This window comes from Equus quagga, chromosome 1 (assembly GCF_021613505.1).
Source record: "Equus quagga isolate Etosha38 chromosome 1, UCLA_HA_Equagga_1.0, whole genome shotgun sequence".
Lineage (NCBI taxonomy): Eukaryota > Metazoa > Chordata > Mammalia > Perissodactyla > Equidae > Equus > Equus quagga.
In genome coordinates this window covers 104,732,524-104,751,870 of record NC_060267.1, presented here as the reverse complement: position 1 = coordinate 104,751,870, position 19,347 = coordinate 104,732,524, and the positions used below count along the sequence as shown (strand labels likewise).

Genomic DNA, 19,347 nt, shown 5'->3' with positions numbered 1-19,347 from the left:
GTGTGACGCTACACGTCCGCGCTTCACTTAAGGGGGATGGAGGGACCCGGTCTCGCCATTCCACCTTGATATCTGCCTTTCTTGCTCGCCTTCCTTTAAACAAAGATGTTTTCGCGCAGGCCAATCTGACTAACTTCAGACCGGGAAGTCAGACTAGCTGTCCAAGGCCAGAAGCTTTGGAACTGGGTCCCGGCCAGCCTGGAAGGGTCAATTTTGACAACTCTAAATAGCAGGCTTGCTACTTGACCCTTTGGCCCTAAGGATGCACTTCTGCTCTCACAAACTGAGCAGGAAATAAAACAGAGGAAGGGTGGTCTTGCCTACTTTGGGCAGCTAAATGAAGAATGACCACTTGGACCTCTTAGCACCCAGAGGGCAGAGTCCCCAGAGGAAATGGCTGCATCCATAATGTGATGGAGTGGGAGCCAGACCAGGCACTCTGCTCCGGTCTACCCTGTCCATAGCTTGTTGCACAGCCCGGGAGCCCAACCTCAGTGGCATGCATTTCCTCTGGGTTTGAAGGGCTTTGCAATTTTCCAGTCTTCCCTTTGCAATGCAAAGATAGCTCCCTTGGTTAGCGGGGATCTTAAAGTTCTCAGCTAGACTTTAAGAAGAATTTGTTTCAGAAGAATTTGTTTGAGGTCAGGAGACAGGGGTTCTATGATTGAGCGACTGGCTTCTGCAGCTGGTTACTGGGTCACCTTGGGCAAGTCTCTTCCCCTCTCTGGATCTTCTTAGTTTCCCCAAGAGAACAAGGAAGCAATTGGCCTGAATTTGGTGAATTCTGTTTCTCAGATGAGAGGAAAGAAAGGAGGTGACTCAGCTCCTGAGCACCCACCAGAGCTAAACACTTTGCACACACGATCGGATTTAATCCTAACCATAGTTCCGTGAGGAAGCGGGCATCTGTGCCTGTCCAGCCCCAGTGCCTGTTATTCTGCTAAACACACCCTGATTTTCCTTTAGAGAACCATCCCTCACCCACCCCGGTCCCTGTGACTTAGGAGGGGCTGACCCCACCCCCTGACTCCTGGTGGAGGCATGTGACTCAGGCTTGGCCAATCAGAGCAGCCAGGATGGTTTCAGGGCTGGGCATGTGACCCACGCCAGGCCAATGGGAGCTCAACCTGGGATTTTTTTTTGGCTTGAAGATTAGCCCTGAGCTAACATCTGCGCCAATCTTCCTCTACTTTGTATGTGGGATGCCTCCACAGCATCCACGCCTGGGATCCGAACCTTCAAACCCAGGCCACCATAGTGGAGCATGCAGAACTTTAACCACTAAGCCACGAGGCCAGCCCCAATCCTGGGATTTCTGCTGGAAGTTTTGGGAAGGAAGTCATCATTTTGCCTTGAGGTTGCTTAATTGGCCATTTCTGCCTCCTTGTGGAGAGACCCAGCCTGCTAATAAACCTGACATGAAAGAAAACAGTCAAGAGACAGAAGGGACAGATTCACGACAACCTCCCTTGAGCTTCTGGCATGGACTGTGTCTGAATCTAGAACTACCTCCTAAATTTTTCAGTCCAAAACCCTTTTTGGCTGAAGCTGGTTATAAGCGAGTTTATGTTACCTGCAATCAAAAGAATCATTACTGAAATCCTGGACATGACGTAGGCATTATTATTCTCATTTCACAGATGAGCACACTGAGGCTTGGAGAGCGAAGTGAGCACAGAGCCAACAGCTGGCAGCGCAGATATTTTTAATCTACCTCTGTTTAATCTGTACCCTCATCTCTACCCAGGGCTCAGGAGGTTCCCCTTTTCTAACTTTCTTCCACAGACACAGAAGCAGGAACAGGCTCACAGTGCCAGACCAATCCAGGTTCCAGACCTGGTTCAGCTGCTTCCTATCCATCTGATCTTGGAATGACTTGCTGGCCATACACTGAACAAGTCTCTTCACCTCTCTGTGCCTCAGTTTTCTCATCTGCAAAATAGGATGATAATAGTTCCTACCTCGTGGAATTGTGAGGAGTAGATGAATTAGATCATGTAATGCTCTTAGAATAGAGCCTGGCATGCGGGGGGTGTGACATGAAAGCTAGCTATACTTTTTCTTCTGCTGCAGGTACATTGTTAGGAAGTTGGCCACCCTCTCGTCACCCCACACACCCAGGATATGGCCTGAGTTCTCTCATGACACATCAGTTCCAAATGCCACAACAAAACAACACCTCCCCTGGTCACCAGGACTTCCAACAGTGTCTGACATACTGTTTCTAAAATGCTGATGTTGCTGAAAATGCTGATTACTATGGGCTTAGCAGTCCTAAAAGGAGCCCAGGAAGTGAAACTTTGGAGAGAAATTTCAAATAATTGAGCCTTTGCTGAATTGCAGAAAGGAGAGAAAGAGGGGATGGATGTGAACCCAGCCTTCTCTGGGGGGTTTTCCCCTCACTCCTGTCAGCCCCACAGCTATGGAGGGCAGAAATGCATTTCCCTGAGAGTTTCTGACAGTTCCTACCCCGGGTGCTAACTCGGTTCCAAAGGGCGCATAGTCTGGTAGAGTGTAGAAGAGAGAGCCTGGAGAATCACCAGGAGATGGGAAGGAGTTTACCATGGATTCAGAATGAGTCCCAGTTATGGGGTTATGCTCACGTACACAGTGATGGTCAGATGAACAGACCGGGAATTCCTTGCCTCTCTGATTCATCGAGGTCAGAGCTGGTACCCAGGATGGAAACATTGCCTGTCAGCTATCCTGAATCTGCAGTCTCCTATTTCTGGGTATCACCATCAGCCCTTTAATTGCCACTTTACAGACAGCCTCATTAGTCTATGAGCTACCATGTATGGAGCACTTGCTAAGACCTTTACATAAATGATGTCATGAAACTTCCCAGCAACCCCATTGAGATGACGATTATAGAACAGAAATATGACTTTGGATCTAGTAGCCAGGCTTCACAGGGGGGATTCCCAGTTCTCCTGTGTAACCTTGAGTAAGTTACTTAACCTCTCTGTACCCCACTTTTCTCCTCTGTAAACTAGGGATAATAATAGCTCCTACTCATCCAAGGTGTTGCCAGGATTAAACGAGTGAGCAGCTGTAGCAAGCACTTAGAAAGGCACAATGACAGCCGGTCTTAGTAACCCTCCTTTCACAGATGTGGACCCTGAGGCCAGGAAGAGGGGTCACTCAGGTACCATACATAGGTGGTGAAGCTGGGCCCCAAACTAGCTCCCCATGATCCCACAGCCACCGAGTGGAATTGCCCACGACTCAGAGGAGGCTGATACCCCATGAAACAGCCCAACCCCACACCCCGCCCCCCATCCCTCCCTCTCAAAAGCCCTCCTCTCCCTCTGAGCTTGGGTGTCTCTTTGAGATGCTGAAATAAGATCTAAAACCATAATTGTTTAGAGGTTCAAGTGGAGTTTTCCTGGTACTGAGAGAGAAAGCTCCGCCTCTCTCCCCCGGCTCTGGAAATGCAGGCAGCCAGGAGGAATTCTCAGGCCCCCAGAGTCCGGGGGCCACGGCTCCTGGGCATCTGCGGAAGACCCACACGCCCCTCACTCCTGCAGCTCTGCCCCGCGCTCTGCGCAGCCTGGCGCGGACGCTAACTGAAACGCGAACCCTGAACCGCGCCCTGGAGGGGCTGGGGAGACACAGCGGAGGGGGTGGAGCTCTACACGCCGGGGGTCTCTCTAGTTCCCCAGGAGACCTCTGGGGGTAGGGTCCTCGTCTGTCTGCCTGGCTTTGTCTGTCTGTCTGTCTGTTGTGGCCTCTCTGGCAGGGATAAGACGAGGTGGGGCATCACTCGTCTTTGTCTAGCAGTGGTCTGTGGTTGACTCTGCCAAACGTTCTCATCTCTGCCTATTTCTATCTCTGCCTCTTTGACCTGACTTACCTGTTTGTCTGTCTGCCCTCAGGTGTGTGTGTGTGTGTCTGTGTGTGTGCCTGTGTAGGGGGTGGGTTCTCGCCAAGGTCTGCCCCTTCCTTCACCTCTCTCCGCACACCCCGAGAGCGGCCGAGAGCCGCGGCGCGGAGTCGGAGGCCGGGTTGCGGGCGGGAGCCCTTCCGACCCCCGGCGGGACCCGGACAGCGCGTCCCAGCTGGAGCGCCCCTCGCGCCCCCTCCCGGCGTGGGCGCCGCCCCGGAGCGCGAACTGGCGGCGGGGGCGGGGCCGGCCGGCCACTCGGGGCCCGCCCCCCGCCCGCCCCCTCCGCGGCGCCCCGCCTCCCGGCCCGCCCCCTCCCCGGCGCCCCGCCGCCACGCACTGAGCATCCTGGACGCCGCGGCCGCAGCACCGCCAAACTTTGCCGGGAGCCGGAGCTGGCGCCGGCGCGGGTGAGTCTGAGCGGGGCTGGCCGGGGCCGCGGCGGGGGCGTGGGGCGCGGGCGGGCGCGGGCGTCCCTGAGAGCGGCAGAGACCCCCGGAGCCGGCAGGCGCGGGGTGGGCGCGCTTGGGGGAGCCAGCGACACGGGTGGCTTGGATAGGGTCCCGAAGCGCGGCCCCCGGCCCCCTCCCTGGTACTCAGATCCAGCCCCGGCGCCCCGACGCGCGGACACCTGTGGCTTCCCCTGACTTGGCGGGGGCGAGCCCCGAGCGTCTGCCTCCGGGCGCCCGCCAACGCCGAAGGGCCGAGGCTCCCGTCTCCCAGAGACGCCCCAGGCGCCCAGTTTGATGCTAACCGCAGTCCCAGCCCATCTGAGTGCATTTGTTTTGCCAGGCTCTGGGCATCCATTCTTTCTTTCTATTCTCCCTGTGGCTCGGCGAACCGGGTGTTATTATACCCATTTTACAGAGGAGGAAACTGAGGCTCAGAGAGGGAAAGTTGTGCCTGGGAGCGCCAGCAAGTTAAGGGGAGAGCCAGCGTTTTGAGGCTGAGTCGGCCTGACCCAAACCACTTAACCTTACACACGGACGAGCCCCAGGCTCAGCGTCACCAGGGGTCGGGGTGTGGGAAGCGTGGAGACCACTGCCCGCGGGCTCCTGCAGCACCGCTGCAAGCGCAGGCGGAGCGACCACGTGCTCCTCACTGTACCGCGCGAGGCTCCTTTGGAAGAGCCGGTGGCCATTACTGCCAGGGAGTGGGTTCTGCTGGCAGGACCGCATCGGGGCTGCTCTTTCAGGGCAAAGGTGAGAGGGGACCAAACTGTGGAAGTTGCTCTGGATTCTTTTGGAAGGAGCCAATGAAGTCAGGAGCTGGAGCGCACCAGCTCTTCACGGAGGCCGCTTTCCTCCTCTGGGTGATTACCCCCTTTGCCCTCCCCCAGCAAAAAGACCCTACCTTGAATCCCTTAATCTCTGAAGATGTCGGCTCTGGAAGCTGGTAGTGTAGAGATGCGCCAGGCAGGGTCTCTGTCCTCCAGCAGGGGGCTCTCACCTGAGACCCAGAACCCTACCTGAGGGGGACAACGCTGGGAGTACTGTGTGAGCAAGATGCCCTGGCCAGAAGATGCTTGGGGAGCTCATTCTGTGATAGGGTGCAGACCCCTGTGACAGGAGCGCAGATGATGAGTGTGTCTCCAGAGCTGGAAGGACAGGGGCATTGGGGGTCTGATAGGAACGGACTTGAATGTCCAATCTTGGCTTTTATCTTGGAGGCAGCCAGGAACCAGCGGAGACCTGGAGAGGGAGAGAGGCTGGAGGGACCCGAGTTTCCTTCTGCGTTATCCGTGTGGTTCTGGCTGCAGCCTTGCAGGTGGGTGCTGTCCTTACTAGCCTCATTGGACGGATCGTCTATGGTAACTTGCCTGAGGTTGCCCGGCTGGTCCGTGGCAGAGTTGGGATTTGAACATAGGTCTTACCTGACTCCTTCCAGATTATCAGTGAAACTCAGGCTGCCAATGGGACGTTAGGTCCCTCCTGCTTGTGGCTTGCAGCAGCAAAGGTGAAGAATAGAGAGATGCTAGGCAACCGGGTCCCCGATGCCTCTGCACCGCTCTCACTTCTCTCTGATAGCTGTCCTGCAGGGGACCTGTTGCTGGGGGTGGGGGGTTGTCACTCACAGGAAGCCTTGACAGGCCCATGTAAAGGCCCTAATATGATTCGGGGCTTGCTGGACCCTCACATGCCAGTGCAAACCTGCCTGAGGCTGGCTGGCTGTCTCGAGAGGTATTTCCCCTGAGGGAGGGAGAGTCTCTAGGGAAGCTTGGTACCATTTTCAAGTGTGACAGAGAATCCTTCCAAGATGAGAAATGGCCCAGCACTGCCTGTCCTTGATTTCAGAGCTGGGTGGAGGCTGCAGCTGCCTGCCAAGGACCCTGCAGCCTGGAGGAGTTTGGGCAATCCTGGGCTAGGCATGGTCCCTCCTGGCCCTCAGCTGTGGTAGGAAGAACTTGTGTCTGAACTTCCTCCCCTTGGACTCTCTTGGAATCCTGTGTTTGTGTTTGCACTCTCCTTTCCAGTCAAGGAATGCCTGGTGGAATTGGTGTGGCCTTTCCAGAACGAGGAGGAAGCATAGCAAAGGGATCAGGAGTGTGGATTCTGGAGCTGGCTCAAAGCCCATCGCCGTCACTTATGAGCTCTGTGGCCTTGGGAAAGTTGCTACACCTCTCTGTTCCTCAGTTTCCCTATAGCACCCTCCTCACGGGGTTGGTGAGAGAGCTAATGGTGTTTGTGTGCATAAAGCACTTAAATTGTGCTATGCGGTACATCAAAGTGTGATGCAAACATTAGTTGTCAATATTGCTACTGTTAAGGTCAAACAGATCCAGCTTTGCATCCTGGCTCTGCCACCTGCCAGCTGCCGAAACTCTGCAAGCCTCTTGCTTTCTCACCTAGAAAGTGGGAGTAGGTCTCGAGTTAGATGTAGTGTGTGTCCCAGAGGTCTTAGTGCAGTCTCAAGCTTTAAATAGCTGAAACCTTTAAAGAGTCTCTGTGAGGACTTATTTACACTTCTGGCACTCTACTGGGTGCTCAGCAAATGCTGGCCATTGCTGTCGTTATCACTATTAGTGGCTAACCTCACTCCATCACGCCCTGGCTTGAACTTCCTGCTTTGCCTGGGTTCTGAGGGGCATGCATTTGGGACGCTTTTCTGGCTTGCAGACAGGAGAAAGGCTCTTCTTATCTTTCTGCTTAGGTTCTCTCTTCATAGGTGTTGCTCAGGTCCCCGAGGGACAAATGTGGGCCTCTTGGTGGTTGTGGGATGGCAGAGGGTAGGTTTGAAGTTCATCTCATAAGTCTGCCCGCAGCTGCCCTGTCCTCACCAAGGCAGAGGTGTCAACAGAATGCATCACCCCAGCTGCCTTTCAGATTCTCCTACTGGCTGGAGATATTTTGCACACCTTCCACGTGGAGAGGACACAGCCAGAGTTCTGAAATTTTTTTCCTTAAAGACTGAATAGGGGAGTAAAAAAGTTCAGGGTAGAACCCCAGCCCTGACGCTTTGAGCTGAGTGACCCTGGGCCTCAGTTTCCTCATCTGCAAAATGGCCATGCATTGTGCTTGGCCAGTGTCTCTTTCTCAGGATTAATGTCAGGATGGAAAAGCAGAGAAAAGGAGGGGAAAAAAAAAATCAGATAGTATAAATGGCAAAGAATTACATGCAATTCTAAGTAATTCTCATTAGCATTCAGGCTGGGCATTAGCTGTAATTGCTCCTGATCCAAGACGTTTTATCTGAAAGACGTACCTGGCAGAGGATCATTCAAGCCCCAGTCACCTGCTGCCCTCCCTTTCACTGTGACGCTGAGCATTTCTGAATCTCTGGATGTAATTATAATAAAGCTCCATATCTTATTTATAAGTGACTCACTTCTGCCATTAATGGTGGCAGAGGACTCCGGCACACACTCATTGGGAACAATGGCACTGATGCTGGGGGGTGGGGGCAGGATGCCTCTCCTCTTTTATGCATTCATCTTCCCTGCTGTAATTCTCCAGTGATAATATAAGAGGATCACATGGGCCAGGATGGAAGCTGACAGCTCTCAATTCGTGCAGCAGCTTGGATGGCAAGTCCTGTTGAAACTTGGTGCTGCCAGCAGAGTGGATGTTAGAAACCATCACATCACAACAGAGAGGATGGAACAGAGGAGGTTGAGGAAGGCAGCTTTAAGGAGTGGTTAGAAGCATGGACTCTGGTGTCCAACTGACCTGAGTTTGACTCTTGGTTCTGCCAACTGGCTATTTGGTGTATGATTTTTGGCTATCTTTCCAACCAGATATCAGTTCTAATAGAGCAGGGACCATTTCTGTCTTATTCACCAGGGTATTCACAGCTCCTGGCACATAGAAGGCGTTCATGAATGTTGAATGAATGAATGTATGAATGACAAGTTGCTTGATTGAGCCTCAGCTTTCTTGTCTGTAAAATGGGGCTAATATAGCTCCCCCTCTTATAGGTTGCTGTGAGGACTGAATGAGGAAATGCTATGCACAGAATAAGCACTCAGCAATGCCCTTGATGACAAATTGATGAGCAAGGTCCCAGCTGGCCTCATTTGGGAGAGAGTATTTTCCCTCACCCTCAGACCAACAAGGGGCAATAATGCTAGTCGTAAAATCCCTGTATTTATACAGCACTCTACAAAGTGCTTTCATGTCCATTGACTCCTAACAGCTAGACAGGAGCGGTATCCCTCTTTTACAGGTGAGGGGACTGAGGTTCAGAGAGCTTGGTGGAATGCCCAAAGTCACACATTTTAGAAGCAACAGGAGGTGGAATATAAGCCCAGGGTGCTCTGATCCGCCAGTTATTACTGCTGAACTCTCTATCGCCCCATCTGGGGTGGAAGTTGCCGTATTTAGTCTTCCATGAACATGGTATCTCTCTTCATTATTTAGGATACAGTTTAGGTATGGTTTCCTAATTTTCCCTTGGTGCTCTTGCACATCTTTTGTTAGATATGTGTGTAGTTATTTAATATTTTGTATGCTATTGTAAATGGTATATCTAGCTAGCTATCTACACAAACATTTTTAAAATCAATGCTATGTTGGTTACTTTTTGGAGACATATGTTTGCATTTTCCATATTGATTTTGTATTCAGAAATCTTGCCACACTCTCTTACTAATTCAGAAAAATGTATTTATAAATTTTTTTGAAGACACTATGTATGGTCATGCACCACTCACTTAATGACATTTCAGTCAACAATGGACCACATGTATGGTGGTCCCATCAGATGAGTACCATGCAGCCTAGGTGTGTGGTAGACTATACCATCTATGTTTGAGTAAGTCCTGTAGAGGAGGAAGAAATTTTGCTCTACCCTCTAGGTCCTTCTGTCTGGTCTAAGAATTAAATTGAATGAGACAGATTAACAGGAGAAAACAAACACAAGTTTAATAACATGTATACACGGGAGAAACTCAGGAAAAGTGAATAATTGGCCAAAATGGCCAAAGCTCTCCCCTTAAATACCACCCTCAGCTAAAGACAGAAGAAGATGTTGAGGGCAGGGAGAGTCAGGGCCCTCAAAGGGAAGGAAGGCAATTCACAGGTAGGTGAAAGGAGCAAATGTTTGGAAAACAAGTGTTTGGCCACAGAAACAGAAGAACACGGAGGGGAGCCCAACAAACAGGCTTTTCTAGGTTCCTCCCTGTCCACCACCTGGTTCATGTGATGCTAAGGTGAGAGCTCGCTTCCTGAGACTGGGTTTTCTATCTGAATTCTCTTAGGCAGTTAAAGGAGAGATAACAAGAAAAAGTTTCTGAGTCTTTTGTTTCTTCAAAATAATCAACCTAAAATAATCCTCATGTTAAAAAGACACATTTTGGCAAATTTTTTTCCCCTTCAGTATGCTCTATGATGTTTGCACAATGATGAGGTCGCCTGACAACACATTTCTCAGAACGCATCCCCGTCGTTAAGCAACACATGACTGTGTACAGTTGTGGAAGGCGCAGATAACAGCTGTTTCTTCCTTTCCAATCCTTTTGTTCCCTTTTGTTCCCTTTTTTTCCTGGCCTTACCACCCTGGCTGAGACCTCAGTGCAAGGATGAATCGAAGAAGGAATGGTGGACGTCTTGCAACTGTATTAGTTATAATGTTTACTCGAGGGTTTCGGTAGATAATTTTTATCAGATTAAAGAGTTCCCAATTTGCTGAGTGTTTTTGTTTCTTCCTTTTTTTAGTCCTAGACGGAAGTAGAGTTTTTGATAGATGTTTTTTCTGCATCTGCCCAGATGGTCACATGATTTTTCTTTTTCAATCTGTTGACATGATGAACAACATTGATTTTTGTATCTCTGGGATAAACCCAATTTGTGTCGTCTTACAGCATCTTTATTGCTGGATTATTTCTGCTAACCTTTTTGTGTAGGACTTTAACGTCCTGAGTTCCTGAGTGAGAGTCATTGGCAATTTTCCTTTCTGGTGCTTATTTGTCAGCCTTTGGTATCAAAGTTATGCTGGCCTCACAGAATGAGGTGGGCAGGGTTCCCGCTTCTTCCATTCTCTAGAAGAGATTGTGCAAGCTGGGTGTTGTTCTTGTTGAGACTGGTGGACTCACCAGTGAGGCCCCTAGTGGGTGGAAGCTGAAGTGGAGGGCGGGGAGGGTAGCTGATCTCAGCTCCATCCGAGGAGGAACTTTCCAGCAGGGAGAGGCTCAGGCTGCCTCGGGTAGGAGTGGACAGGGACTGCGACCTCATCCTGAGTGCCGTGGGGAGAGCCAGCCCTGGGTGCTGGGTACGCCACTTCCGACCCAGGATCCCGGAGGAAGGGAGCTCAGCCCAGGGGAAAGGCTGATGCTGTGGGCACCGCTCGAGTCTCCTGCTTCTAAAATTGCTGCGGCTGCAGACAGTGCGCTTGTCATGAGTTATCATCCCTGGTGCCCGGGGAGGACCTGGCTCCGTGCACCATTCCTCTTGCAATTGTAGAGAGGCTTCCCTTCTCCGTGATGGCAGGTTGCCTGGTCCCTAGATTATGACCTGGGGGCCACACCCCTCCTGCCAATTCCGCTCTCCCCCACCTTGGGTAGCTAGATCTGGGCAAATTTCCCAGCTGAAGTCTGCCCTCAGTCCGTTTTGACTGAAGTGCCAGGCATGGTGCTAACTTGGATCATCTCTCCTAATCCCTACGACAACGCTATGGGGTAGTTACTATTATCCCCATTGTTCAGATTAGGAAGGCAAGGTTTCTAGTTGTCGTTGTTTAAATGGTTTCATATTTCATGCTAAATCATCACTTTCTAACCTGTTTGGGTTTGATTGTAAGATAAAGGTCTAACTTAGTTTTCTTTTCACACATCTGACTGGTTGTCCCCATCCTGTTTACTGACTCTCTGTTCCTTTCCTCCCCTCTGCCACCCGTATCACTAAATTGCTCCATGTCTCTGGGGCAGAGTCGCAGCGTTGCACAACTACAGGGACACCATTTTACCCTGGGCCTGGGGCATGCAACCTGGAAACCCTGTCCTTAACAGCAGGTCTCTTTCCAGGCTGTCTGTTCTGGTGTTGAACTTTCTGCTGATGCCAGTGGCCGACTCTCAGGGCCACGGCGGGAAACAGAGGGCGCACGCCAACTGGGCACAGCGTGGGTGGAGGAGCGGAGTGTGGATCTGTGCCGCGTGGCTTTGATGGTTATTTGTATAGTGTATGTTTTAATAGCTAGCGAAGGAATCTGTTTCCCTATCTTCTTTTTCCTCCTTTTTTTTTCTTTCATACTTTTCTAGGCAGTTTTCACTCGGTTTCTTCTTTGGGGAGGACTTCATATATTTACTAGCTGGCTTTTCTTTGTTCCTGGAGAGAATCCTCATTAGAAACGTCGGCCCTGCTGTCGCTCTCCCCAAGCCCTGGTACGTGCCCTTCCAGCGCCAGCCCGCACACGTGGTCTGGAGCATCTGCCGATGTGTCTGTAGATCCTGGGTTCAGATGGAAGCTGGGTTCTCTTTCCTCTGTTCACAGCACCTGTCTGCTTGTACAGCAGCCCGCCCGGTGGGCCTGATGTGGGTCTCCCATAGACCTCATTTTGAGCCTCCCTGGAGAATGACAGCCTAGCTCTTCGAAGCACCTCCCAGGGGCTTCCCAGAGCAAATCTGAGGGGAACCATGACTTCTGCATTTAAATCAGACCATCACAATCTCCTGAAAACCAGTTCGTGTGAGGCAGAAAGAGACAAATAGACAAAATGTAATTGTGTATATAAATTCAATTGTATAAATGGTGCTCATAAATCCAGTTTATGGTAAAAGAGCAGAGATTCCAGGGCCAGACGTCAGTTTGGATTCTGGCTCCACCACTTTCCTGAGTGTGTCCCACGCGAGGCATCCGACCTATCTTTGCGTGATTCCCTCAGCCATAAAGTGGGGTTAGTGACTGCATGAACTTTCAGGATTGTTGTGGGTATTAAGTGAGTCATGAAGTTCGATGGAATTAATATTTGAAAAGCATTTATGACAGAGTCTGGCAACTCATGTTTATTAAACAAACTGACTAATAACTAAATATATTATATGAATTTCTCTTCCCCGAAGAAATTGGGAGTCATTTTGTCATGTTCCAAAATGAATCCCATTGGGTTTCTAAAATTTGAAATTGTCTTAATCCTGTGCGCTCATTTCTGACCTGCCTCGTGTTATCAGCGTTTGCCCCCAGGTTAGACGGGAAGTTCTTCGAGGGCTTGCCACCTGCCACTTTGCTGAAGCTTCCGGAGGGACGATTCTTTTACAAAATGCTAGAATCTGGGGGCAGCTGGGTTTAGTGGCAGTAGTTGAGGTGTCAGAGTCTGGACTTGAACTCGCATCCTGACGCGGTAAATAGTTACCTCTTTGGTCTCAGAGGAAACATTTTAACCTCCCGGGCCTCAGTGTCCTCATCTGTCAGAGGGGAATAATAATAATAATACCATCTCACAGCATTATTGAAAGCCTCTTCCCCCAAATCTGGACCACCCTGTTTTCACCGCCCCCATCCAGTCGCCCTCCACTGACTTTCTTCCTAGCCCCCACCAGATTGTCAGCTCCAGGAGTGCAGGGACCGTGTGCCTGGTTTCCTGCTATACCTGCAAGGTCTTCACTGATTAGCACCTGGCACTTAGTAGGTGTGCAGTAAAACTTATTGTATGGAGGAAGGAAGACCACAGCCAGACCCTTAAAGATCTGCCTCGATCCTGCAAATGACAGGGAAGGCGCTGAGGTGGTGAGTGGACCTGGCACGGAGCGTTCGCACACCTGAAGATGCTTTTAGGTGCTTCCAAAGCCGTAAGAAACACCAAGCAAAGATGAGTGCTTTTCACTGTTGTTGCAGGAGCTCAGGAAATATTTGTCACTCGTTTATTGATTGATTCTCACAGTACCGGCACCGGGCTTGACCGAGGCCCTGAGAAGCTCTGTTAACAAGTCAGGGTTTCTCCCGCTGCTCAGTCCTGATGGGGGTGGGGGCCTGATACACAGTACTCCTCTGCCTGGCCTGAGTTCTGGACCAGCTGAGAATTAAGACAAAAAGCAAAGCAGCTGGAGAACAAAATGTCACCGTTATTACTCATCAGAGTGACATGGGAGCATGTGGGCTGGCTGATGCTGAAGGCCAGAATTGGATAGGTGCCCCGGCATGCTCCGGGTGCAGGCAGCGCTGGGCCCCTGCGGAGGGGCGCCCCTTCCTCCAGGGTAGAGAGCGGAGGCAGACTCCTGTTGCCTGCAGGGGGCTCCTAAGAGAAGCAGGGAGGGGCCTGAGTTATACTTGCCTATTCCATCTCTCAAACTCACTCATAGAGAGGTGGCACCGTGCACCGACCCCGGGGAGGGGCAAACGAGGAGGTGGAGAGAGGCCAGGGGCACAAAACCAGTGAAACTCCCATTGCATGGAAGGAAATAGGAGGGAGACAGTGCAAGAGGCCCTGCAGGTTGGGGCTGAGGTCGAGAGAGGCAAGGAGATCCAGAGGTCTCTGAAGCCTGCCTATTATGTGTCCTGGCTGAGTGTGAAAGAGGGTCCTGACCTTTTTGACGCCTCCTGTGCAGCTGACCGAGGAAGGGAACTGCATCTGTTGAGATAGCATTCCTGGCTGGGGTCTTCCATTCCTGTCACCCAGTCCTCTCCACAGCCCTGTGAGCTAAGCGTTAGGATGCCCATTGTATAGATAAGAACACTGAGGCTAGAGATGTGGACTAACTTATGCTAGAGTGGGACCGGGGAGACAGCAGGGAGGCTATTGTGACCGTCCAGGGGAGAGAGGAGGGCTTGGACCGAGGGGTGGTGGCAATGGAGGGAAGCCGTCAGACCGAGGCTGCTTGGAGTGGACGTATGAGGGTTGAGAGGTCTGAGCGTGGTGAGGTTGGGTGGGCGGCCCTAGGGGACAGTGTGAAAGCAGTGCTGGGGCTTGCCTGTGGGGTTCTTTGCTTTCTGCACTTTGGGTGGAATGGATGTGACCCTCCTGGGCGAAGATTATTCAGAGAATTAGGAATTCTGCAGGTGCCACAGCTGAGCATCTCAGGGAACCGAAACTGATGATCACTCACTCTGGATTGGCAGTGCTGGCTGGAGCACGCATCGAGAAAACTGCAGCACACAGCACTGAGGGAGGGGCTCAGGGAGAAGATGCGCCGGTCTGTGAGAGGTCTTGTGGGGGGCTGTCGGGACCCCCACCCCAACTTTGTCCCCTCCCACAGGCCCCTGAGGGGTGGCAGCTGCTGCATCCTGCTGCCTGGTCCTGTTCCCACAGCTCGGCCCCTCCGCCCCTCTGCATCCTCCCTATCCTAGCCTGAGTTCAGGCCTCGTCCTCCCTCCCCAGGACCCCGAACACAGCTTTCTGCCCCCAGGCACGCCCCTGCTGTCCCCAGAGGGCTCTTTCTCTGGAAAGAATTTGATCATTGTCACTTCCCTGCTCAAAATCCAGTGGCATCCTCCGCAGTCATTATGTAGAGTGAAACTTGAGTTGTTGCACCACTTGGAGAGATGTCTGTGATAAGTGTTTCTGTCAGGGGAAAGAGGAAGTGGCAGACTGCCACTGACAAGGGCGAGCCCCCTGGCCGAGTGGTTAAGTTCGTGCTCTCTGCTTTGGCAGCCCGGGGTTTCGCTGGTTTGGATCCTGGGTGCAGACCCGGCACCACTCATCAGGCAACGCTGAGGCAGCGTCCCACATAGCACAACCAGAGGCACTCACAACTCGAATATACAACTATGTAGTGGTGGGGCTTGGGGAGAAGAAGAAGAAGGAAAAAGATTGGCAACAGATGTTAGCTCAGGTGCCAATCTTAAAAAAAAAAAAAAAGAATACTACTGACAGCGTGAGACGGCAGATCCTAGTGGGCCCTGGGGCAGCACTGAGTTTGAACCCAGCTTTGCCACTTAGCAGCTGTGTGACCAGGAGCAAGTTCTTAGCTTCTCTGTGCCTCAGATGCTTCATCTGACGATGGGAATGATAACAGTGTTCGCTCCCATAGGGTTGTGAGGACTAGAGGAGTTTGCATCTGACGTGCTTGACCCCGTGCTTGGCTCTTAGTAGCCCTCAATTAATGTCCCTATTATTATGGCCATACTTGTTGGTGTCCACATACATTTATATGCGCCTCTCTCCCTTTTCACCTCATTCCTCAGAACTCAGATTCAAGTCTCCTCTTCCAGGAAGCCTTCCCTGAATACCCCCGGCTCCCCAAGGCTAGGCTAGGACCCTTCCCTGGACTTAGACCTACCATGCATGTATTCCTCCTTATTGTAACCATCTGTCTCCCCATAGCTGTAAGCAGCTTGAGGACACAGGCTGTGGCTGGCTCTCCATTATGTCCCTGGTACCCACCACAGTGTCAGGGATGTAGTGAGCCCTCAAGAAATACTTGAATGAATGAATGAGTGTGAGCAGGGCTTTGAAACATAAGGTTTCAATGGGTAGAAAGGTGAAGGAAGGACATTCCAGGCAGAGGGAACACGGCACGGAGAGAGCAAAGGCACAGAGGTAGAAGACATGCTCCAGGAAGAGCAAGTGGCCTGGCCAGGCCACATCACAGAGTGTGCTCAGGGAGGTTAACAGAAAGTAACTAAGATGGGAGAGGGGTGGGGGACCTTGTAATGTTCTGTGTACAGAAAAGGAGAGTGGATGTGATGTGGGTGGGCATGGGGAAGGAAGGGCTCTGTTGAGGGGTGTCCTCCCCTTCTTGCCTTCATGCCCTGATGCCCGGATGGGCCGGGGTGCTTTTGTGGTGCCATGTACACGTCATAATGTGAAATAAATGCCTGGTTTACCTCTTTCCATCACCAGATAGAAACTCCCCGAGAGACAGAGAGAAATTTATGGTGTTTTTTTTTCTCTTTTTTCTAAAACTCTCCTCGCCTGCAAAGATAAGCTATTCCCCTCCACGCCTGCTTCCCTTTGCTACGTAGGGCTACAGCCCCAGCTCGTGTTTGCAGTTCTGGCATCTGGGTCCTGGTAGAAATCACTCCAGGTCTTGTGGGAGCAGAGGATTTGCAGCTTCTCCACTTGATCGACGTGCTCATAGGACTGTTTCCTCTATGGAGTCCTTGAATCAAGCCAGAAACAGGGACAGCCTTGCAGGTCACTCCTGGGGCGGATGCAGACCTTGGCCTTTTGACCAGTGGCCTTTAGAAGAAAAAGTTCTCACTTAAGTTCTTGGATTCCATTCAGAATCCTTGGCAAACCCAAACAGGCAGTGCCCAGGCCAGCAGCAGAGGAGAGGGAAGGCAAGCAGGAGCTGGAGTCTGTTCGTAGGGATCGTGTCCCTGCTGTGTGATGGGGACGCTGCCATGGACAGACAGACACAGCCATTGCCTTTACAGGGTGGTGGAGAAGATGGATGCTGGACAAGTAACAACAAAATAGGAGGTGATGTCCTCAGATGGGGAAGCATGGTGCTAAGGGAGGCTCAGGGATGCTAAGTGACTCTCCCAAGATCACACAGCTAGTTTAGCCAAGCTGAGGTTTGAGCTGAGATCCGCTGATCCCTTTCCACTGTGCTATGAAGCCCCTGAGGGATGATGCTAATTGCCTGCAGCGTTTTTGGAAGTTGCTCAGAGTTCGGTAATGCTCCACTTCTTGCTTGGAACCTCAGGTTGCATTCGTCCATTGATTCCCTCCTTGTATGAATATAAGAAGTGGATGGATCTGTTGCCAGGTGCCGCACCCTTTTCCCAGCATTCCAGGCTAGACAGCAGGAGTGAGTCACAGAACTGAGCCTGGGTTCTGATGTTGGGTTCTCACTGATACCCAGAGATTTCGTTGTTTTCTGTCTGTTGGAAGCGGAAGAAACACACAGGCGAGTAGGGAGTAAATCTCGGGTGAACATTTGCTCAGCGGTTAAAGCAGAAAGCTCTGTGAGTTACGGGGCTTTGGGTGCCAAGGTTCGGAGCTGAGTCAGGCCTGGCTGCCGCCTTAGGGCTGAGTTCCGTGACAGCAAGCACATGGTGCCAGTTCTGGACGCCAAGGGCTTTCTCTGCATTCGTGGTCGCTATGGGAAACCAAGCATTTTTCTGATAATGTGTTTTACTCCCTCCATCCCAGACACAGCTGTGTGCCTATCTGTGCCCTAAGTGTGACTTTGAAAACACTGCAGTTGGGAGCAGATCTCGACTTCTGTTTGTTACCTTGCACTGCTGCCCTCATACATCTTGCCAGCATCACCTAACACAACGTGTGGTGACAAGGCACGTACAGAGCATCTGCTGGGGGTTGGACATCGTGCTGAGCGCTTTCTATTGATTACTTCATCTGACCCTCTAAACAGCCTTGCAACGTCGGGACTGTTGGTGTCCCCGTCCGAGAGATGAGGAGTCACACAGCTAAAAAGTGGAGGAACAGGATTCAAAGCCAGATCTGGCTCCCAGCCCCGTGCTCCTGACCACGTTGGTTTAGGGGAAGTAGCTTTGAAGATGACAGGTGCAGGCCCCTCCTGCAGAGGAGGAACGTGACCGACAGAGGGACGGTGACTTGCCCAGGGTCACCCTCCTGTGCTGGTAGAGCCAGCTCTAGAACCCAAGTCTTCTGACCTCTGCGGGCACCACCGCTGGCTTCAGGTACAGCAGATCAAAGCTAGACTCAGCCAATTTTGTTCCTAGGCTCTTTGCACGCTGGCCTGGATGCCTTGCTCCCTCCCCTGACACACTGTCCGCTCCGCTTGCCCCATCCACACTGGACAACTCACCCTTCCCCGAGCACGACCAACCAACACCTCGTGCTTGCTCATCACCATGTCTTTGCTGCCAACATACCCTCCCGCCTCCTCTGCCCACTCAAACTCAAAGTCTCCATTGAACTGTACACTGAAAACAAGCGAATTTTATTCTGGGTTTTTGTTTTTGTTTTTCTGAGGAGGATTGGCCCTGAGGTGACATCTGTTGCCAATGTTCCTTTTTGCTTGAGGAAGATTGTCGCTGAGCTAATGTCTGTGCCAATCTTCCTCTGTTTTATGTGGGATGCCCCCACAGCATGGCTTGACAAGCAGTGCTAGGTCCACACCTGGGATCTGAACCTGCGAACCCTGGGCCACCAAAGCAGAGTGTGCGAACTTAACCACTACGCCACCAGGGTGGCCCCTCTAGGGTTTTTTTATTGTGATAAAAAATATGCATAGCAAAATGGGTGGATCTTATGGTATGTAAATTGTATCTCAATAAAACTGTTTAAAAAAGTAAAGGAAGGAAAGGGGTCAGGGGAATGCCCTTTCTGAGTTCTCCCTTCCGTGGCATCTCTTCCAGGAAGACTTCCCTGTTAGCAGGTTCTCTGGGGTTGCAGGGACTAGCCACATGCCCAGTTTAACCTCGGTTAATGGGGTGTATTGTCTGGATATAGAGAGATGTAAGGAAGACAGAAAACTGTGTCACCACAATACTGCAGGGCCCCACGGGGAACCAGAGGATCATTCAGATCCACTGCAGAACCATTAGGCTGTCCTCCCCCTGCAGCAGTGTCTTCTTCCCTCTCCAGTACTGGGACAACGAGGGGCCTCAGCTCCTTGCTCTCCTGCTTTGGCTGTCCTGCTCATGCCAACTACCTCTTCTCTTTTCTCCACTCTTCCTTTCATTCATTCAGCAAACATTTATTGAGCACCTACTGTGTACCAGACCCTCCCCATGGCACTCGGGATGCTCTGCAGAACAAAGTAGACAAAGGTGCCTGCCCAGGTGGAGCCTGTGTTCTGCCTCCTGGCTTCTCCTGGCCTATGACATCTGTTGGTCCCTGGCTTCTGGAGGCCTATGTTATCTGTTGTCCCGTAGCTTCTGCTGGCCCATGACATCTCTTGGTCCCTGGCTTCTGCTGGCCCATGACATCTGTTGGTCCCACGGCTTCTGCTGGCCCATGACATCTGTTGTTCCCTGGTTCCTCCTGGCCCATGACATCTCTGTTCCCATGGCTTCTGCTGGCCCATGACGTCTATTGGTCCCTGGCTTCTGCTGACCCTTGACATCTGTTTGTCCCATGGCTTCTGCTGGTCCATGACAACTGTTGTTCCCTGGCTTCTGCTGGCCCATGACATCTCTTGGTCCCTGGCTTCTGCTGGC

At 51.7% G+C, this 19,347-nt stretch overlaps 1 protein-coding gene across 6 annotated transcripts in view; it reads left to right on the top strand.

Moving 5' to 3' along the window:
• The window catches only part of HRH1 (histamine receptor H1), a 93,345-nt gene that overhangs the window by 9,005 nt on the left and 64,993 nt on the right, over nucleotides 1-19,347 (top strand). The window contains exons 1-2 of one of the 6 annotated variants that reach the window (XM_046641510.1): nucleotides 3,398-4,296; nucleotides 5,560-5,653. The exons of 2 other annotated variants lie outside the window; for them this stretch is intronic. The gene's annotated coding sequence lies outside the window, so the exon portion shown is untranslated. Of the gene's footprint in view, nucleotides 1-3,397; nucleotides 4,297-5,559; nucleotides 5,654-19,347 lie in introns of those variants that run through there. 3 more of the 6 variants (XM_046641492.1, XM_046641522.1, XM_046641501.1) reach the window with 3 other exon arrangements.